General features: G+C 38.4%; 1 protein-coding gene and 1 pseudogene across 1 annotated transcript in view; both read right to left on the bottom strand.

Annotated features, from left to right (window-relative positions):
* LOC134220720 (uncharacterized protein CG43867-like) overlaps nt 1–23,887 on the bottom strand; it is an 840,013-nt gene that overhangs the window by 629,286 nt on the left and 186,840 nt on the right.
* On the bottom strand, nt 8,719–9,608 carry LOC134221445 (uncharacterized; annotated as a pseudogene).

Genomic DNA, 23,887 nt, shown 5'->3' with positions numbered 1-23,887 from the left:
GCCTTAGAAAGACGATAGTGCTGTACTACCACTGGAATCAGCAGGACACGATCCCACATGAATTCGTACAGTGGGTGCATAAGAAAACAATGGTAACGATCGGTATCGTACTTCAAGGAGATGTTCTCATATTCATCGATTGTAATGACGCAGACATCCAGGTATACAAAACTCACGGTTTCTATGCCTGTCTCTACCCAACAGCAGAATTCGTCAAGTTGACTGACCGTGTCCAGTTCAGGATAGAAGCGGGGGTTTAACATATAGGCAATAATCAACGATTCATATGCCGTCATCAACACGACGCCCATCAGCATGAAGGCGCCTATGACAAGCTGCTCCTGGGGTTGATGGAAAAACCTCGGCTGGCTCAGCACAGCACTAGTCAATGTGCTTTGAAGAGTTTTCTTGAACTGTTCCCAGGTGAATCGCTTCGAGCACCACATTCGGAAGCAGACCATCGCGAGGATCATCAACAGAGCAGCCATCCAGGTGGCCACGTCGAACGGATCCCGCAATATTAACAACATGGGCTTTGGTTTGTTCAAATATGGAACGAGCACCGGATAGTTGACTGATCGGTGCATATAGATCGGTAGTCGGTAGATATCATTTTCTATTATATTATTCATGTGGACATATACGATCATGGATTTATCTTCGTCCATACAAATGGATCCGTTGTGTCTGGAGATGAACATCTCGCTGAATGCTTTTTCCAGTTGGTCGGCTAGCTCTATCGAAAAACAGTGACCGGATAGGTCACGGGTCGCGTCTATTATAGGATTGGACTCGATACTTGTCCAGATGTTAGAGGTCTTCATGAAATAGTTGTAGTGGTAAATAATGGAATAAGATTCGTTGTGAACATGATAAATCGTGTTGTAGAGTTTGTTGTTGATAAAATCTTCTTTCAGAACATTAATGGAAGCGAAGGAAGTCACAACCACTTTTGTATGATCCGATAAATGATGGAAATCGTTGAAATGTTCGATGAATAACAAAGAACACTCGGGAAATATCGTTGCGAAATGTTCGGTATGCGTAGTTAAAACATGTGGATAATTAGTTGATCCTAAAAAAGTATCTAATAAGGAAGCGAGTGGAGGACTAAGATTCGGTTCGTAGAAAATTAGTAAAGAATGGATCGTGGGACAGATAGCTGCTAGAGTTTGGTGCAAATTACGTGAATTGTCGGTTTTAGACGTAATATCCACCACTGATTCTTGATCTGATGTTTTTTCTCTCATGTTAGAAACAGGTAGTAACAAAATTACGAACAACAGAACTCGAAAGGTTTCCATATTTTACTAGCACTAGGATGAGGTTCTGTTTCCAGTGAATTACATGAGGTATAAAATTGATGAAAAACTCTTGGGATAGCAAGAGCGACATATAATTACTGTTCTATTGATAAATATTCGTGCTTCGTAAAGTATGCATATCCATAAAATAAGTAATTATATGAAATAAAGAATAATTGTGGGTCTTCAGTTAGCCTTGCTTAGTTAGCCCATAATAAAAAGGTTACAAATCCTTATGTGCTTGACTTGACATTAAAAAACATCATAACATAGTTTCCATATCATTTGGAAGCAATTGCTGCAAGCTGGCCGCGCTTGTGTCTAAGTTGGTAAGGGCATATCGTCCTGCCCACACTGGGGCGTTTTGACCAGTGAAACACAGCAATTTTTATCATCTGTCATTATTATATCACTGAGAAAAGTTATTTTGTTGCCCAACTGAGTGTTCCAGTGCAATTTTGCGGACAGTATGCGTCAACATTCTGTAGCGACAGTAGCGTCGCTACAGAATGTTGAGCAAACAAACATTAAAATTCAAGACAAAATTTTCAAAACGACTTATCTGCTTTTGTAAACAAAGATTCAAACGACGATTTGACGAATCTGATAGCTCTCCCACGCAAACCAACACCATCAACAGGTAGCGGAATCCTTCATCTACCTATTGATGGTGTTGGTTTGCGTGGGAGAGCTATCAGATTCGTCAAATCGTCGTTCGAATCTTTGTTTACAAAAGCAGATAAGTCGTTTTGAAAATTTTGTCTTGAATTTACATCAAAACTGTAGGGGTAAACTGGACACACATGATCCCCACTTTTTGTTTTGAATGTTTCTCGATGTAAAATGCTTGAATTTATATGATTTAAAATGTACTTGATGAACAATTTAATTAGTTATTCAAAAATACCATTGGAATAATTTATTTTTTCATGTAAGTTATAAAAAAATTGATTTTTCCAAAAGATAAAGAACCCATTCGGTCGAAAGCCATTTGGCCGAAAGTTATTTGGCCGAATATACCATTTGGAACATTAGGACGAAAGTCCTTTGTGCCGAAAGGGTTATTTGGCCGAATAGGACATTTGGCCGAATAGTTGATTTGAAAAGTGAAAAATTAGGAATGAGAAGAAAGACGTCTCACTCCTCACTCTTCATTTTTCTCTTCTCACTGTAATTTTTTTTATATTCATCTTATCGCGAAACAAAGAATTCGTTTCATTTATTTAGTCTACATCTAAACAGATAACACTGAATCAACATGATTAATTATTTTAGAGCGTCTTAGGGGAAATGCTACAAGGTTAAAAGACTATTATTCTTCCATTTACTTCCACTATTAACTTTTTATGTATCAACAAGCAGATACGTATTTCGTTTCCTACTTGGAAACTTCTTCAGTGTTTGTTATCGACTGAAGAAAAACATTGCTCATTAACTTTAAATATGGTGTGTAGGTAGAACTGCAGGTAAAAATTAGGGCATGTCGCTTGGACCGATTCGTCGTCGTCCCGTGGGTAGTAATCTAAACAGCCAGGTATATCCGTTTCCTTGATCTTTGTTAAGTAAGTTTAATTGTTTTTGTTTGTAAATTTCTAAGCTTTCCGCTACGTCAAGTTCCCAAGGATTTTGTATTTGTCTGAGAAGTGATATGTTGTCTTTGGTTAATTGATGATCTTCGTTAAATATATGTTCGGCTACTTTAGATTTGAAATGATAATGTATACCTTTTTCAGTGTCTTTGTTTGCTTTAGTTACTTCTGCCAAATGTTCTTTGAACCTTGTGTCTAGTGTTCGTTTTGTCTGTCCTATGTAGATTTTGTCACAGTGTGGGCATGATATTTTATAAACTCCAGATTTTCCTAATGCGTCAACGGGGTCTTTTGTGCTTCCAAGTAGTGTCTTCAGTTGGTTGTTCCTGCTACTGAAAACTAATTCGATACCAATTTTTCTAAATTTAGAGCGTAATGGTCTGGTTATATTATGCTCAAAATTAGCGGATATTGTACTGGGTTTTTCTATGTTTGTCTGTAATAGCTTGAATAGTTCTAGTTGAGTATCCGTTTAGTCTAGCTGTTTCAAAAATGTAATTTAATTCTTTCTGTTTCCCTGTAACGCTAAGTGGAAAAGTCTCGAGTCTATGTATCATGTGTTGGAATGCGGCTGCTTTGTGTTGGTGTGAATGGTTTTTTTTTGCAGGGCTGCGAAACAAAGAAATACAGCATCAATTTCGTTGCTTCTTGTTTCTAACATGTGTGCTCACTGCTGGAAAAATCACAAAAATAATAAACAAGTCAAGGAGCCGTAACCCTACTAAAAGAGAGGAAGTTCTGCTAATACGTCAACGAAAAATTATTTAATGTTGTGGCTCCAAACTCCTAGTCAAGTTTAATGATATAATTTATCAGAAAATAAAAACCAAAGTATAAAATAATGTTTATTACAATATTTTTCTGGAAATTATCTTTACGGATTTTTCTAAAACATTGTCATGTAATACCGCGAAATTTTCTAATCTTGAATAATTATCAGCACCATTGCTGATTGTGCATCATTTAATTGATTGTGTATCAATCTGCGAATAAATGAAAGTAATTATTTTTATTAATTTTTTTATTATCATCAGTGTATTTGATTTGTTTTTGCTGGAGAATCTGAACTGTTGGTATAATTTTATTTTAATGTACGTGTTGTGTAGTACCAACCACACCTTGACGTATGTTCAGTCATATGCCATATGGCCATGACTTGTTCCCATCCCGGAAGGATGTGGAGTAGGAAACCAATAACTTTTCCTGGATGAGCAGACCAAATCTGTCTGGGCTAATTTTATTCTTCTTCGTCCACCACCGCTGCCATCGCAGCTTCAGCCATCATCGGCCTCTAGCCGTGACCTCCGAGCATCAATCGCAACCGACACCACTGCATCCGACCATCATCAAGCATAGAATGACAAAAAAGCGTCCTCCTCTTTCATGCATATTCTACTGCTGGCTACTGCATAGGGGAGGAGAAGACCACCAGCTGTCATCGAGAGAAAAAGTAGAATCATTGAAATTTCACACGGTGTGGTATAGGAAATGAAGTTTATTTTTGTTATAAAACAAAAATTAAGGACGTTTCTCAAAAAAAATCTTGGTTTACGGGGTTAGAATTTTAAAACCACACAAAATAGACATGATATCTCGAATTTTATATTTTTTTTGAATAAGCAGTTAATGCTTAAGATTGTTGAATTTCTAACCCCACAAACTAAAAATTGTTTGACTAAAAATTGTTATATAACTTTCTAGAGACATTTCAATTCTCATTTCCTATATCATGCCATGTCAAGTTTCCAAGGTTCTACTTTTTCTCTAAACTTTTCCAGGTGGCAGCACTGATGAAGGAACCTCCCCCATGCTGTGTACGTCAAGACAGCGAATAAACGAGAAAAATGCGAGAGCAAAAAGCATATCAGTACGCGCTGCTGCCACAAACTGGAATGATTCACATACGGCAGGCACAGCTTGTTTAATACACAAAAAAAATCTTGTGTTGGACTCGAAGGCTCGTGACATACAGCATTCTGATGTCCGTCTTAGGAATACACGTGATTGGTTATATATGAAATTTTTATTGGCTTTGACAAGAATTGAAAATTTCAATAACTTATCGTTAATAATCTTAAGATCATCGAAAGATAAAGCCGCTAAAAACTCTCAAAATCTTCTATTTCAGCGTAACGCTCTCGATTTCCAAAAATCTAAATGGCACACAGTATAGTAAAGAAAGACGTAAGTCCTACGTCAAAAAAATCAACGTTTTGTCGAGAATCCGTGTAAAAATAAAGAATGGGTGTATATTACCTTAACAATGGATTTTTAAGGGCTTTCGGGGCCAAAAAGCGAAAAAGAACAGCTGGTTTGGGTATATCTGAGTTGTAAATCATACGCGTGGGTTCAACGGACTTGTATGGACATGATTGGTCAACTTCAAATATCTATCGAGCGCAGTTGATCTGGTAGACCAATTGGTCTAAACTCCAGAACAGTTTCTAGAGCCTTGAACATCTGGTTTGGGCGAAACTGAGTGGAATATCGCAAATATGGCCTATACGAACTGGTACGGACATAACGGGTTTCCATTCGCATGGTTTTTCGTAGTTTTCTTCGGCAAAATTTGCATATTAAGATTCCAGTTCAAAATCGAATTTCGAAGTCGCGAAAACCGATTTTATTCGCGTTCAACTTATAGCGCATCATTGCGCAACTGGTGCACATTGTTTGCAACCAGATGCGTTATACAGCGCACCAGATGCGACTAATAGGAGAAAATTGATTGTCGTGAGTTCAAAAATTCGGTTTTGAGCTGCACATATAATATCATCTTTCATTAGTCATAGAGGTCATTTTGGAGTCGATAGGGATGTCCAGAAGAAGCATATTTTCCCCACATAGTATAGTCAATGCTAGAATAGTGTTAAAAAATATTTCCGGTCCGATTCCCTGAGGTAACCAGGTTCCCGGGAACACTTCAGGACGTTGGTCACATTGGCCAAAACCTATAAAAAAAACTCTTCTATCGTCTTCCAAAATTATGAAGTTTGACTTGTCGTAAGATGAGTTTTGGTGCTAATCGAAATTTGATGGCTAAAAAATTCATCTATTGAGCTTGTCTTTCAATATCATGAAGTTTGATATGTCGCAAGATGAGTTTCGGAGCTAATCGAAATTTGAGGGAACCAGATTCCAGATCCAGACGTGGCCAATGTATCCCAAATCTCTCAAAAAAATCATGTATTGAATTTGTCTTTCAAAATCATGAAGTTTGATGTGTCGCAAGACTGTTTTTTACACCACTTGAAAAGTGTCCACTACCCCAGGGAACCAGGTTCCCGGAACATCCGGAACTATGTCCTGGTGATCCGATTGTATCAAAACTAACTTCTGATGATTAATGATGATTGACCACGCTTGCATCAACATTCTGGGCACTCTCGTTCATTTATCACTAGTTTGAAAAAAAGACCCGTTTTTGACTGCACCTGACCCTAGCCACAACACAAGCTTTTTTCGTCATTCCAAGCTTGGCTATGCATTCAACCATCTCCATAATATGTTCCTGGAGATCAAGAAACATTATCAGATCCTTTTGGGATATCCTAGGTCTTCCAAATCTTCCTTGAGTCTAGAACTTGCGAACTACAACCAGGACACAAGCTTTTTCGTCACTCCAAGCTTGCATTGGCATTCAATAACATATTCCAGAAGATCAACAGACATGGTGAGATGGTTTTGAGATATCCTGGGTCATCCGAACTATCCTTGAGTCCAGAACTTGCGATCTACAGCCACGACACAAGCTTTTTGCGTCACTCCAAGCTTGGCTGTGTATTCAATCATGTCCATAACATATTCCTGAAGATCAAGAGACATAGTGAGATGATGAGCTAGAATATCCATATATAGAATAGCATATAGTTGAATACGTATCAAAAGCTTGGGTAGTGGAAAAAGCCATGGTTACAACTGTTGACTGCACCTCAAGCATAGTTTGGATGACTTAGAACATTTATACTATCTGCCAATCCATTTTATGCTTCCAGTAGATGTAACGGGTGTGGTTGAACTCGTATTAAAATTTTGTTGAAGGAAAAAGCTACTGTCACAAATAATGATCGCACGTCTCGAACACAAGAACAGTTTGGATTACTCAGAATATCTCAGATCAATTTAGTGGTTTTTCTTCTTCCAATAGATGTGATGAACAGAGTTAAAAGAAAATCAAGACATTGAATGGCAAAAAACGCTAGTTTGCAAGCTTAAGAACGTAGATTCTGTGCTACAAGACAGTTTTGATTACCTAGAATTTTCCAAGTATCGCATTTTTGAGCCGGGAGATCTCCTAGAAGCTGTAATGGATATAACTGAATGCACATTGAAGCTTTGAGGACTGAAAAAAATGCTTTATTACAGCTGTAGATCTCAAGTCCCGACCTCAAGGACAGTTTGGGTGACTCAGAATATCTCAAAACTATCTTACGATATCTTTTGCCCTCCCAGGAGCTGTAATGGATACAATGGAATGCATATTGAAGCTTTGGGGACTGAAAAAAGGCTTTATTGTAGCTGTAGATCTCAAGTCCCGATCTCAAGGACAGTTTGGATGACCCAGAATGTCTCAAAACTATCTCACAATATCTGTTGTCCTCCCAGGAGCTGTAATGGATAAAACTAAATGCATATTGAAGGTTTGAGGACTGTAAAAAGGCTTTATTGTAGCTGTAGATCTCAAATCCCGATCTCAAGGACAGTTTGGATAACTCAGAATATCTCAAAACTATCTTGCGCTCCGAGGAACTGTAATGGATACAACTGAATGCATATTGAAGCTTTGAGGACTGAGAAAAGGCTTTATTGTAGCTGTAGATCTCAAGTCCCGAACTCAAGGATAGTTTGGATGGCCAGTACGTCCAAGGAAGATTAAAAATAGTTTGTTGTATATCACAGTAGCTCTACGGATACGGATATCTATATCTATATTCGCTACAAATATACCTAATATTTTCCCTTCCCTAACTCCACCGTGTTCAGGACGTTCTAGGTTAACGTAAGCCCTTAATATCCCCTGCCTGATATTTTTCCCTGACAGGGGAGTTAATTTCAAGTAATTTTGCTGAAGACAGTGAGCATTTTTATCCATTGTGCGATTCTATACATCTATTTTTCTTTTGGGGTCATATATGACCCCGTGTGCCTGAAAAGGTTAATAAGGGATCATACATTGATAGTTACCGGTTCAATAAATTGTAATAATTATAGACGAAAGTTATGAATATAAATCATCAAGCAGATAATTTTAATTGTGTACGACCATTTGAAGTGTTTACTTTTCCGGTTCGCAGTGACTGGTTCGCAATAGAGCTTGCTGACGTTTAATCATCTTTCTCTTTCAAGTGCATAGGCAGAATAGGATTTGTTTTCATCGGGAAACGTTTCCCGATGAAAACAAATCCTATCCTTCCTATGCGCTTGAATGCGAAAGATGATTAAACGTCAGCAACCCTTATGACATTAGGATGAACGTAAATAAAGCGGGCTGTGAAAAGTGATTGTTTCGAAGTGAGAAGTAGAATGTGAGTAGTGACATGAACAGGAGCAAGGAGTAAGAAATGAGAGATGATAATTGGGAAGTGAGAAGCAAGATATTGAGTAGTGAGAAGTGAGTGGAGAGACATAAAACTGAAAGAAGAAGGAAGATAGAAGCAAGAATAAGAAAAAGAAAAGGAGGAAATAGAATCTCGTTTTTACTGCTTGTTCCTCGGTCCACATTTCTTCTTACTCCTTTCTTGCAACTCACTTTTTTTTTATCTTTATTTTTGAGATTTTCAGCCCGCGGCTGGTTCATCTCATGAGATAATATTTCACAACAATTAAATACAATGCATTCTGAATAAAATTAATTATTTTTTCTTGGATCGTGTGTTGTATACTTTCCAGTCCGAATGACAATTTTTTCCACTATCACCAGCATCAGCAATAACATCACTGCACGATCTTTTGGGAATATTGTCTTCTTGATTATCGCTTGTTGTTGCAGATGCAGTAGACAATCGCCTCTTCGCGCTGGCTCCAGTACCGGACTCTATGAAGTTATCAGTTTGTTCGTCACCATCACCGTCACTGTCGTTGTTGTTTTTCTCTTCGTCTTCATAGTCGTCCTCATCGCTTTCGCTTGCATCGGCTCGCATCGGCGGAGGGTCGCTATTGTGTTGTTTGTTGGATGATGTTGAAACCGTCGCTGCTGGAGGACGCGTTTGGGATTGGTTTTGTTTTTGTCCAGTTACAAGCGTGGGCTCGTCATCGATAACGATACGAGATGGTATTGCTTTCTCTAGCATCATTCGCACCACTCTTACACCGTTTGCTACTCCCGGAAAAAGTTCTTCCACGTCTCGTTCTGTACGAAGATAACTTTACCATATTGCTTTAGGCAGTCCGATATGGTTTCATTCGGCATTCTCGGAGGAAGATCATGAATCCTCAATGTAGTGGTGGGACCATCTACGTATATCGGAATATGATAGAATACCCCGAGACGGTGAAATGAGTGTTTGAGGTGATGTTCTTTTTGTAGTCGTGCGGCTACGCCTGCGCTGTTCATCTCAACAAACACACAGTCATTGAGGTTGTGCAGTTGGATGCTTTTCACATCAGCCATGTTAAGCTTGAGAGATTCCTCAAGAAACTGCTTTACCTGGGCCAAAGGAGGGCGTCTCGGGAGGACACTGAAATCCATGACAATGGTGTTCTTCCTGTGCGACATATTACGCTAATTACACTTTATTTTCGTCACTAGGTATACGAAATTTTGTTGGTTATTTACGTCAACTGTGCGGGAAACGTCTGTCACGCGCGAAAGACAATTGTCGACGAGCAACTCACTTCTCAATTCTCATTTCTCACTTCTCACGTCTTACTTTTCTTTTCGCTAATCTCGTTTTCATCTCCCTCTTACCACTACTCTCTTCTTATATCTCACTATTCATTTCTCACTTCACACATATCACTTCGCACTTCTCACTTCTCTTTTTTCACTTTCTCTTCTCCTTACTCACTCATAGCTTCTTATACCTTACATCTGATTTCTCATATCTAACTTATCACTCACTACTACTTCGCATTTCGAATTTCTCACTTCTAACATCTCACATCTCATTTCTCACAATTAAATAAATTATATAAATAAATACATAAATAAATTCTAACTTCTCACTTCTTACTTTGCTGTTTTCACTGCACACTTCGAATTTCTCACTTTTCACTTTTAACTTCTCACTTCTCTCTATTTATTTCTCACTTCTAATTTTTCACTTTTCCCTTCTCATTCATAACTTCTTATATCTCACTTCTGACTTATCATTTCTCACCTATCACTTTCCACTTCTCACTTATTTCTTTTCACCTCTTACTACTCACTTCGCACTTCGAATTTTTACTATCAGAACCCAAGGGTACATTTAGAACATCTGGCATGCAGACTTGAAGTACAGAAAAAAAGGCATGGCAATTATTGCAACCAAGACGATTTAGTTTTAGTTTTAAGATTTAGTTGTTTTTCTGCTGAGGTTGTATACGTGATAAGGCTGTTTTTTCGAAGAAGTTCAAGCATTACACAGAAAAAATATGTTGTGATTTTGTGATGACCATAAACATACAGAAGGTAATGAAATCCGCTCTGTTTAAGATCATGATGACCGAGGTCATTTAGTGCGTTTGTCAGAAAATATAATTACGGAACTAATCTTAAACAAAGAACTGGATCACGGCAGGCAATTTCATGCACATCCATAGGATGTAATGTATGTATGTATGTATGTAATGATTGACTGCTCGTAGTTGCTACTCCATTATGACCAGATCAGCTGTTCTTGCACAGGGAACCAACAGATGTTTGCTTGGGACTAGCACACATCTGCAATGTACAAGTACTGGTGATCTCATTTGTTAAGTCATACTGGCGCCTGCCACGTCAGAATGCAAGTCAATGTAGGGAAGGGGGAGGAAATGTTGATGCAATCACTCGCCCACTGCAAGCCGAATATACCTCTGCACTTGCCACGAGTTCATGCGGAATTTGTTGGAATTTCTGGGTTAGGTTGGAGAGGCAGAGGTCCGTCTTGGTTAACGAGCTGCCAATGTGATAGATAGGAGAAGGTAACTGATGGAATTTCTAATTGGATGTAGGAAACGAGCTCTATATTTCATTTCCAATTCTAGCAGATTACTGTTAGAATACTCAAGTTGAAGGTATAGGAATAGTAATGGAAACGGTATGGAAGTCCATTTCCTGTTCTAGCGATTGCTAGAACATGAGAAATAAAGAGAAAGATACAAAGTAGGAGAATGGAATGGACCTGGGATTGAACCCACGACCTCCTGCGTATGAGGCAGAAGCAGTAGCCATATGACTACCAAGCCCGCTAAAAATACGACCAACATGGGAATCGAACTTCAATCCGCAGAGTGAGAGGCCACCTCGTTAGCCACTCGTGCATTTCAACTTCTTATGCAATTTCATGCACATCCAAAGGAACACAAAACAAAATTTCCAAATAAAAATATTTGATTTGACAACTAAATAATGAAAATGAAAAGAAGCAGTTAAATCAAACAATTCCAGAAGGACGGAAAAAACATTGCTTTCATCTGTCACTCGATTGAATTAAATTACCAAACAACCGAGCTTTTAGAAAATATACAAAAGATAAAGGGTTGCACGTAGATATCAGTGTTAGCCTTCAAGTATCATGCAATCATAGGTTTGTGGTACAATTATTCCTCACTCCACTCTGTGGGGATATGCATGCTTTTCGAAGCGCGTATTATTTATCAACATGGCGATAGCAGTAATTGTATGTCGCTATCCCAAGAGATTTTCTTCAATTTTATACCTCATATAACCCGAGCTTCACAGGCGTTGTTAAATCCTACTGCTAGTAAAACATGAAAACCGTCAACGTTCTGTTGTTCGTAATTCTGTCAGCACCTGTTTCTAACATAAACCATCTGAAAAATAATAGTTTCAAGAGGGAATTGCCATCAGTTCAAGAATCAATGGTGGATTTTAGGTTCAAAATTGACGATTTACGTAATTTGCATCAAGCTTTAGCAGCCATCTGTCTCAAAAGCCATTCGTTACTAATTTACTTTGAACCAAATCTCAGTACTCAACTGGCTTTTTTATTAGATCACTTTATTGGATCAACTAATTATCCGCTTATTGTGATTACTGACACCAAACATTTTACAACGATGTTTTCAGTATGTTCTTTATTATTCATCGAACATTTCAAAGACTTCGATCTTTTATCAGATCACACAAAAGTGGTTGTGACTTCCTTCGAATTTATTAATGTTATCAAACAAGATTTTATCAACAACAAACTCTACAACACGATCTATCATGTTCACAACGAATCTTATTCCATTATTTACCACTACAATTATTTCATGAATATCTCCAATATTTGGACAAGTATCGAGTCTAATCCTATAATAGACGCGACCCGTGACCTATCCGGTCACTGTTTTTCGATAGAGCTGGCCGACCAACTGGAAAAAGCATTCAGCGAGATGTTCATCTTCAGACACAACGGATCCATTTGTTTGGACGAAGATAAGTCCATGATCGCATTTATCCACATGAATAATATGATAGAGCAACACGTCTACCGAATACCGCTCTATATGCATCGATCCGTCAACTATCCGATACTCGTTCCATACTTGAACAAGCCAAAGCCCATGTTGTTAATATTGCGTGATCCGTTCGACGTGGCCACCTGGATGGCTGCTCTGTTGATGATCTCCGCGATGGTCTGCTTCCGAATGTGGTGTTCGGCGCGATTCACCTGGGCACAGTTCATGAAAACTCTTCAAAGCACATTGACTAGTGCTGTAATGAGCCAGCCGGGGATTTTCCAACGACCTCAGGAGCAGCTTGTCATTGGCCTTTTCATGTTGATGGGCGTCGTGTTGATGACGGCATATGAATCGTTGATTATTGCATTTATGTTGAATCCTCGCTTCTATCCGGAACTGGACACGGTTAGTCAGCTGGACGAATTCTGCTGTTGGGTGGAGACAGGCATGGAGACCGAGAGTTTTAGAAACCTTGACATCTGTTACATTGCAATCGATGAAAGTGAGAGTATCTCCATGAAGTACGATAACGATCGTTACCATTGTTTTATTATGCACCCGCTGTTCGAATTCATGTGGAGTCGTGTCCTTTTAATTCCAGTTGTAGCCCAGCACTATCGTCGCTCTAAGGCAGAAATTAAAAAAGCAAACGTGTTTGTTATGCCCATTTTCGATTCTGGATTAATGACATTGTTTCAGCAAAATGCCGCAGTATTCTTCGCCGAAGGTGCACTATTTGAATATTATAGCCAGGACCTTGACACGAGAATCGATCGAGATATGCAGAGGAAGCGCGTAAAATTGGAAGATCTCTCGCTGCTGTGGATGTGCTATGGCTATGGAATAGCGATTTGCTGTGTGGTATTTGGTGGAGAATTATTAGCGAGTTTCATAGCTAGGAAACTTAAATTCGTTTTATTTCGTTTGCGAGCCGAGCTTTGATATTTCAACCATAGGCCTGTGATGGCTGAAAATCATTATGGGTCGCTCTAAAATAAAAGCAAAATAATTAAAAATTGTATATTTTTTCAATCAACTATCAAAAAGTTTGTATGAATAAACAAAAATTTCTATTGTCTGCTATTTGAAAACCTCTCCTGTGTAAAAAAAATCTCAGTATTAGGGCATGATAACATTTTCACTCTAGTTATCGGGCGTTTAACTCTTCTTGACATTTTTTTAATATTATTTCAATGCATCAACACCTGATTATCTTATTATTTACTTCTAATAATTCTGCTGGAATGGCTTCGGAAATTGTACAGGAACTCCTTCCGTTATTCCATCAGAACATTCTCCACTGGGCCAATTGGGGGTGCAAATGGTGCACTGTTTCAAAAACTTAGAATGTCTGTATAATGGAATTAACGTAAAGACAAGAAAAATAATATATAAGAACCCTTTTAGTTATCCATCTTCCAGACTGTTTATGACAGCGATGGCCCAATCTTACCCAGGACAATTACTACCCCCGACCCCCGAAAATATTTTGATAAAACTGTAGTGATAAAGGATCATAATATGTTTTGCCATTGAACGGACTTTCACTTGGACAAGCGCTTGAGGCTCGACTGTACCTTCAACGGTATTCGAATGTAATTCAAATGAATGCTTAGTGAAATAGTGGCGTCAATGTCCTCAATCCCGTAATAGAATGCATGCACCCAACATCACCATCACCCACACGAGAAATGTGTGACAAACTCATATATTTTATTGAAATAATTAAAACAAATTTAATTAAGCTTGCATTATTTATGCCATGTGCACAATATCATAGTGATGATCTCAGGTCTCGTCCTCATCATCATTACCATCATCCTCCCGGCTGGCAATGTCCTATTATTTGATCAACCAGCACCAGCTGTATCAGCATGATGCTGATTTCGATGGTACCTGAACAGATAGAGAAATGTGTTGCAATGCAGAAATGGCGATATTTATCGACGCAGATTATGTTAATCCCGATGCAGACCGCATGACAATGAAACCGTGTTGGTGGCCCCCATCAAAAGAGCGGCAAGGAAGATAGAAGAAAGAGGTGCTGTTCAAACAGAGATAACGTTAATTCATGTCGGCGACCTCTCGGAGCATTGTCGTGCACTAAATGCCATCACCAGCTGTGTTCCATTGGACGTTTGCACATAATACATTGTTACTAGGGCAATGGCTCCACTTCGATGCCACATCCTGAGAATATTGTAACTGGTCTCACCAATGGTTCACCACCCTAAATGTTGCAGCACCATTGCGTGTGACATTTACCCGCCTGTTATTTCCCCTCCTGGGAACGTCATCGGCCCGTCCGAAGAAATTGACCACACTTAAAGCATTTATGCAAATGCATCATCAGCACCGAGGACAATTAAATTAGCCTGGCTGCACCAACAACGGGAGCACAACAAATTACAAGCTGAATAGTCCCATCTGGCTGGCAGCAAATCCCTTTCTTTCAGCGTCAACTGACGACGACGTGTTTTCATCTCCCGAACGTCAGCCGCAAAATTTTAATCTCATTACTTCCGCTTGTCAGCACGATAATGGATGCTTGTCGTGCAAAAGAACGTAATTACAGCGTGAGTATTTTTGCTACAGTTTGAAGCAACGACATGGCGGGTGGACAACCTGCCGACAGCTTCCGTGTATTGTCGTAACCTAATTATTAAACACTTTAGTCGATTCCGCCGCTGCTGCTGGCGCATCCGTCAATCCATCCGTACCGTGCCGTTAATTCATCAGTGTCTAGCCAGTCGTCCGAAAACATCGAAATACCGAAAACGGCCTGAAGCCCAGATATTCATCAACGGTGGATGCGAACGTCAGCTTTATGAAGCCCATCAATATGTCATCAACTGGCAGCGACGTCGAGCAGATACAAACTTGAACAAAACAAAAAATCGAGCGGAAAATCAAGGAGTCATAGAAATTCGGAATAATGGCCTACTTGGATGGAAGCCATCGTCAGAGCCGAAAACATTGCCAACCAGTTGGGAAAACAATAGCCGCGGCTAGGTCGGGTGGCATCCACTCGCTCGAGTGTTCATCATTCTCCCACAGCCAAGCCCAGGATAAACAAGATAATGACGAACAATGATGGAGTGGATGGATGGAAAGGATCGCAAAAAAAACGAAAGTGAAAAAAAAATCGCTGTCCCAAACACTCTCGAATCGGTTATAACCCGGAACGTAGAGCACTCGAGTCGATGAATGGTGTGGGTGGTTTGGGTGGTTGCCCAAAAGGAGAGTCAGCGCAGGGAAGTAGATTTTTTAAGTTTGATGAGGTCTTGGTGATTGACAATTTGAACAAAGTTTTTTCAAGGACAATACATTTTAGAATACTTAGAATACATTATACACTTGTACAATATATTTCCATACAATATTTATGAATTAAAATATTTATAAAATATGATTGTTCCACTATTGAACAAAAAAAAAAAGTTTTCAAAAATAAGTTAGAAACATCTCTAAGTACGTAAACAAAAACTTTAAAATTGTATTAGGTCTGAATGTAACATTCTATATAGAGTAAGTGGATTTATCGATTATCGAATGCTTATCAGTATTTGGTTTGTTTTGAACAGTTTTCAAATGGGGAATTGATAGCACACGTCCATTTAAAGTGAGAATCTAGAAATGTCGGCGTGTAAAGACTATTCGAAAAACATTCCAGAACATGGTCCTGGTTGTAGAATGATGCTGGTAACGTTGGCGGTCTCATCTACTGCAGTTTGTTAAGTATTATTTTGACGTAGAACTAAATCTGTATTTTCTATATTTGAGTAAGCAAATCCAAAAACGTGACAAAAATATGGTAGACTTGAAGTAATATCTCAGTTTCTCGGCTCGCACGGCTAAGGAAGGCTCCAAATCTATTCATAATAAACCTTAGACACATTCAAAACTGGCAGTAATTTTAGTATAACTTCTACTATTTTCATCATATAAATAAAAATTATATGAAAATTTTCCTTGAAGCACCAGGGAAAAATATGGTGCTTGGATTTTTTATAACTTGCTTCAAATAAATTTAAAAAAAAATCAGAATAGATTTTTAGGTTAAAAATATCACCTTAAATAGTAAAACCCAGATTAATCCACCTAGCGGTGATAGTGCCTTTCTCGTTTCTTGTGAGTGAGTAATTTCTTCGCACTTTTGGTATGAAAAAAAGTATTTTGGCCATAACTTCTGAGCCCATAGTCCGATCCGGCCAATTTTAGTAGGAAACAATGGGACATGATTCTGCGTCGAATGTTGCGAGTAAATCGGCCTAGAGTAAGTGCCTAAATAGAGAAAAAAAAATTTCTTGTAAAAACTGGCCATAACTCCGAAGCCTATAGTCCACTGGGCCGGTTTTCGATACGAAACAATGGGACAAGATTCGCGTCGAATGCCTGAGTGCCTGAAAAATCAGTGAGATTATTTTGCGCACACACATACACACACAGACATCTATTTAATTCGTCGAGCTGAGTCGATCGGTATACACCCGATTCTTTTTTTACACGGATTATTTTCAAACGGATTTTTTTACACGGCTTTATTTACACGGATTCTTGAAATAGCACGGATTTTTTTTACACGGATTTATTTTTACACGGAACGCATCCCGCATATTAACAAAGACCCGGTTACTTTTTTTACACGGTTTTTTTTACACGGTTTTTCGAAATAGCACGGATTTTTTTAGACTTGATCCCCGGGGAGACTTGATCACCCCCTGATTTATCGAGAACTAAAGTAGTTTTGTTCTAGCGTATTTTTTAGTATAGATCCTCTAGACAAATGACCTTTATGTGGTGAGTTATTTTTTGGGTTGACAACCTTATTTATTCTGCAGGGCGGTTTGTATGTTTTGACCTTCCTAAAGATTTTTTTATTGGCCACGCAAAATTTGAATAACTTTTCATAACAATGACCAAATGCTTTCGTTTTTTCACAGCACAAAGCCATAAAAGTGCTTAATCATTTGTACTGATGGAAATGTCAACATTCCATCAAAGTTTTAGGATATTTGGATTTGAAGTTATTGCCTCAATATGGGGACATTTGATCCCCCATTAGTCACTCATACAAAAATTTGGCGAAAAAATTCAAAAAAATATAAATCTGTTCTCAGGCTTCTGATTTCTTGTAGATTTGACAGATTTGATGAAGGGTTGACAGGAAACATTATTTATTGGGTAGATATCATAGAAAGAGGATCAAGTCTCCCCAAATTTAAAAATAACATGTGCTGTCGACTTCAATAACAAAAATCTTTCATGTATACGCACAGCAATTCGAAAATTGCGCGTTTTTTGAAGGAAAAATATTTTAAAAATCTGAGGGCACCTTTCTAATTTTAACAAAGCAAGCTCTTGAAGAGGGATCAATTTCCCCCGAATATTTTTTGACAGCACTCTAAAAAATTGATTAAGAATCAATAATAACAATATTTTAAGGACTGTCATACATCAGTAAAGTTAAATACTATATTTCTCAGAGAGTCAGTGTGGAAATCGCGTATGTTTATTTATTTTTGGCTGTGATACATCGAAAATCAGAAAAGGGGATCAAGTCTACCCAGTCTCCCCTATACTTTGTATACAAGAAAGGCAAAAAGAATTTTGGTCATAATGAGCTAGACTTTTAAATGTGCTTTTATATGAAAAAAATAATAATTTGACCATAACTTCGAAGACCATAGTCCGATCGGGTCAATTTTCAATAGGAAACAATGGGGCAGGATTCTGCGTCGAATGCAACTTGTTGCGAGCAAATCGGTTGAGAATAAGTGCCCAAAACGTGAGCTAGACTTTTTAATGTGCTTTTTTATGAAAAAAAATTTTTGGCCATAACTTCGAAGCCCATAGTCCGATCGGGTCAGTTTACAATTGGAAACATATAACCGTTTCAAAAGGACCTCTTCGAATTTTTTAAGAAACACAGCGGCTTATGCGCCACCCCCAACGATTGAGGGACCACTGGTCATGTGATGTTACGTTGCCCGACTAAGCTAATTTAGCATGAGTTTAATTCTCGGGGAGTTCTGAACGGTTGGAGAGTAATTGTAACGATGGCTATGATTTTGAATGAAATCCAACTGAAGCGGACGAAAACGAAAGAGTGAATCAATTCGCACGTGCTCAGAAAAACGAAGTGGAACGGAAAGAAAACGTAACCCGGGCGAACTAATATACCACAGGGCTCAGGTAGCATAAATGAATGTAGAAAGGTAAGTTTAGCTTAAATTCATTTTAATTATATTATGTTTTTTTCGTTTAATATAGTTGTGTGTCAGTGTATGTGTTGTGTGTTGTGTGTTCATGGCCATGAGTGACATACCTGCTGGTTCACCGGAGGTTCGCAGATTCATGCGATGATCTGTCGTCGCAGAGGCGGGACTAGGCCTATCTCCGGGGGGCACCAAGATGTTGGGCACCAGCGTCGTTAGGGCGTGCTCGAAAAAAAAACCAACGGCCGATCTATAGTTGCGGGGGAGGACGTTGGAAACTCCAGTACGCTGCCCGATCGTACGTAAACCGCACGCAGGTAGGCCGGAGGATGTCTTCTCTACCCCGTTTGTCTGCCAGAAACTGGCGGGCCGGAACGAGCTGTCGCCGCAGAAAACGCGCCACGCGGGCGGAGCCGAATCAAGATGGCGGATGTCTAGATCCACGGACTCTAGGTCCAAACAAAAAAGCGCCTGTTGGACGCTATTGTCCAACGTTAAAAGAATTAAATAATATACTCAAATGAATTTTAAAAGCATTATTACCTTTTATAAAGAAAGAAAACTCACAAGAGCAGAGTTTTCGCCACTTGTGGTATATATATAAACCGGAACTAAATAAATATGAAAAGCAAAAAAAATAGTTTTAAATCACTTCACTTCGCTGGTTATATTAATTAGGAATTATTTTAGGCACTTTTAATTTTAATTTACTAGTATTACTTTAAATTTAATCACCTTGAATAAAAAAAACGAAAAGGCTAGGAACCACGGTGACTAACTTCTGTACTCTAGCCGACGGATTTTGGAAATGAGCGAGAAGAATGGACATTGCAGTAAATGTCCAACAAAAATCAAAAAAAAGTCACTATTAATACTAACACACTTAAATTTATACGAGTCCACAGTTTATTATTTTCAAATTCATATGCCATCTTTACATAATCCGAGAACTTATAAAAATGTTATTTAAGCTTAATTGGGAATGGTTCATGAAATAATATTTTATTGTGCTACAACTTAGTTATTTATTTTAGCGTTTTAAGTTTATTTGTGTTAATCAAAGAATATTACCTACAGACCCTAACAATATACAGACAACGTTACATCACAGCACACTCTTTTATGAAAATTTGATCAATTTGAGATTGATCAAATTTTCATAACCCTATATTTAATAATTTCATGGAATATTGTCCAACCCAACATATAAATGCAATACCAATTGCTCCAATTTTTTTTGACACCAATACTGTAACATATAAATTTATAGTGAAGCGCAGATGTCGGTAAATGACCGTACGATAAACAACATCTACTCTATTGGATAATAATCCAACGAAGTTGTAGATAGAAAAGACTTTAATAACACTGAAATGTAACGTAAACAAAGCCTGGTGTATATTACTCAACATCGATGTGTCTCGACCAATAGTACCTAAAACACCAGCTTCAAAATCAGCATTCAATCAACCTTATCAACATATGTGCCATTGACCAATTTGTTGACTTTCCGCTCTTTAACGTAAACAAACTTTAAATCATAACATTCTACCACATCAACATTGTGTTGACTAATACTATAAAATGTTACATACATATTGAATATATTGCGAAATATTTCAAAAACATCGCATGCCTACCGACAGCCATGCGTTCAGCCCTGCTGATGAAGTTGACAAATCAATGAACATATGTTCATTATTATGACAGAAGTAAAGTGAATTCAACATGGAAATGGACGAAGCGTGCTTTTCAACGGAGCTGTAGATTTCTTCGAAAAACTGTGGATTAACATATCAAAACCCGGGGAGTATACGATTAACTTGTTTGTTTTTATCCTACTAAATAATTTATTTTCTTTTTCAGATGGATAACCACAGACGAAAAACCTGCTTAACTTTGCTGTCATTATGCTCGAGCTTGCGCTGAAAGATGGCAGTTTATGCAATGCTTACACCTTACGCACACCTACATCTACTAGTGAACACGTTATATTGAATTGTTTTCCTGTTTACCTACGCGCATCATACCTATGAATCAACGGAGTAATTACCTGAGTGGAGTTCATTCCGACCATTGAAATGATTATTTACACCTGATGTGATTATGTGAATTATGCTGTACTATTATGAATGAAAGTGAATTGTTTACTAATATAAGGTCTAAGAGTGAATTTATACAAGAGAAGATTATTTACAAATACATGTAAACTAACATTTTAGTTTATATTAAGCCGTTTTGATTTCGTACGTGTTTTTATAGGTGTTTTTTTGCCTTTAGTAATTTTCATAGAGATAAATTCATAGCTTTTTCGCGTGTTTTATTTACATTTTTTTGAGAAAGGTTGCGTGATAGATGCCTAATCGTTTCCCTGAGCTATCTATCAATTCATAGCTATCTCCCAGTACTTTTGCAACTTCTGCTTCTGTGCATCTAGGAGCCAACTTGGCACAGAAATTCTTGCCTTTATCTGACAAGAACATGGTTTTTTTGTGAACTTTTTCCCCAACCTGATACCTCGGTGCGTTTGAATTGGATCTCAGGTTGTAATATTTTGCTTGTTTCATATACGCATCTTGTAAATTTTTACGCACCTGTTCGTATAGACGGTTTCTATCCTCATCTGATAGTGTGTGAGATTGATTAGATTGGTTTAATGTTTCGTATTCTCGGCCATCAGAAATAATGTTCCGACCGAACGTGAGAAAATACGGAGTATGTTTTGTGGAATCATGGCTCGCATTTCTGATAGCATTGGCAATGCTATGAATGTTATCTGCCCAGGTCTTGTGATTTTCTTTAATTGTGGCTCGTATTGCCGCTGTTATCACACGATTAACCCTTTCTGAGTTGTTGACCTGGGGGTGATATGCAGGCGTTAGCCAATGAGTTATCCCATAATGCGCCAACAAGTCTTTGAATAATTTTGAAGTGAATTGGCTGCCATTGTCCGTTAGCACTACTTGAGGTGTCCCGAACATTAGGAAAATAGACTGTTCCAAAAATTTCACCAAAGACGAAGCTGTTGCTTGTGTGAATGGCTGTATTAAAACAAACTTTGTGAACACGTCTGTAACAACTAGAAGGCATGTGTTCCGCGCCTTACCAGACGGTGGGAATGGTCCTAAGTAGTCTAGTGTCAAGAATTGGAACGGGTGACTACAGTGCTGTTTTTGGGAACCCATAGGCGGCACATTATTGATATTGGTACTTTTAGAAGTTTTGCAAGGCATACATGTTTTACAAAACTTTTAGTATCGAGAGACATTCCTGGCCAATAAAAGCGTTCTTTTAATTTAATTATAGTTTTTCATAGCCCAGATGAGCTGGTTCGTGAGCTGCTTGGATAATGCCAATCCGGTTGTGTTTGGGCGGATAGTGCTTCCAAATGAATCGTTTATCTTCAATTTTCGAAGTGTTTTGAACTAATTTGTAGATATTATTTCCTACTATTTTGAAATCAGTGAAATTTCCTGGATTCTTTGTAATTTTATCGTGTAATATTGCATAATCGTCAACAATCTGAACAACTTCGATCCTCGAAAGACAATCAGCAAGGACGTTTTCCTTGCCCTTCCTATACACAATAGTGAAATCATATGATTGAAGTTTTAGAGACCAGCGCAGGAGCCTAGAGTTTCCATTCGCAGCCGTGATTGTGAACAACCAGGTAATACTTTTTGCGTCGGTAACTACTTTGAAAGTTGTACCTTCTATGTAGTGTCGAAAGTTTTCGATAGCTAATAACACTGCCAAGCATTCTTTTTCTGTCGCAGCATACTTGCGTTGCGTGCTTGACAACTTTTGCTAAAATAAGCAATAATTCGTTTACCTTCAGGGTGGTCTTGCAGCAATGCCGCCCCGACTGCAAGCTGAGATGCATCAGTCTCAATGACGAAAGGCAGATCGTATCGCGGGTTAGCGAGCACTGGCGAGGAAGTCAATACTGATTTCAGCTGTTCTAGTGCCTGGTCTGCTTCCTCTGTCCATTTAAATCTCTTTGATTTTTAAGAAGGTCTGTTATTGGGGTTGTCAGATGACTGTAATTGTTAATAAACTTTTGATAAAAGCCCATTAGGCCCATGAGTCTACGAACATCTCTGATTGATTTGGGACGAGGATAGTTGAGGATTGGCTCTAATTTTGAACTATCGATGGCCAATCCGTTTTCAGTTAATAGGTATCCTAAATATTTTACTTGTCGTCTACAAAAACGACTTTTTCAACGGATATTGTTAAGCCTGCTTTAGCTAATCGCTTGGCCACCTCTTTTAACAGACGGAAGTGGTCATCTAAGGTTTCTGTCGCTATAACGATGTCATCTAAATATATGAATACGTAAGGTTCCAGATCGAATCCCATAGCCTTATTCATTAATCGGCTCATAGTGAAGGGAGCGTTTTTAAGGCCGAAAGGGACAACTTTAAATCTGAAGAGCCCTTTTGGCGTTCGAAAAGCAGTATAGTTTTTAGAAGTTTCTTCCAATGGGACTTGGAAATATGCGTCCTTTAAATCGATAATACTAAAGTATTTGGCCTTTTGCAACCTGTGAAAAATTTCGTTCATGTTGCGCATGGGGTAGGCATCTTTTTTTGTAATAGAGTTAATCTTTCTCGAATCGAGGCAGACACGAATTTTCCCATTTGGCTTTTTACAGGTACTAACGGACTAGCAAATTCGCTAGTACATTCTTCGATTACGTCCAGTTTCTCATATCGTTCTAGTTCCTTTTCTATGTTCTCCCATACTTTAGGCGAGTATCTATACATCGGGAGGTCTCGCATTTTCGCGCCTTCTACAATTTCAATTTCATGTTCTATTAATTTTGTGCGACCTAGCTTATTCTCACTGGTCCACTGAAAGCCCTTTAGCGTTTCTATTAGTTGTTTTCTTTGTTCAGTACTTAATTCATGTTCTGTTTCTATATTGTCTATTCCTTGTTCTGGGTCAGCTGGCAAGTCTAGCGATGGAAGTTCTAATGACTCATCTTCTTCGGGTTTTGCCTTGTGAGTTATACCCGTTTCATTTTCAGTTAGTTCAAGTGCGCATATTTTTAGACAAATTTCGGGTTCTAAATTGTTGTCGGTTAATTCTGAATGGGAATCATGGCTAATAAAATTAATCATTGGCTGGCCGTTGACGTTCAACAAATCAATATCGGTCAATCCATTGTCGCACCTTA

The sequence above is a fragment of the Armigeres subalbatus genome, chromosome 3, assembly GCF_024139115.2.
Source record: "Armigeres subalbatus isolate Guangzhou_Male chromosome 3, GZ_Asu_2, whole genome shotgun sequence".
Classification (NCBI taxonomy): Eukaryota; Metazoa; Arthropoda; class Insecta; order Diptera; family Culicidae; genus Armigeres; species Armigeres subalbatus.
Note: the sequence above shows the minus strand (reverse complement) of the source record. Positions and strands in the feature narration are given on the sequence as shown.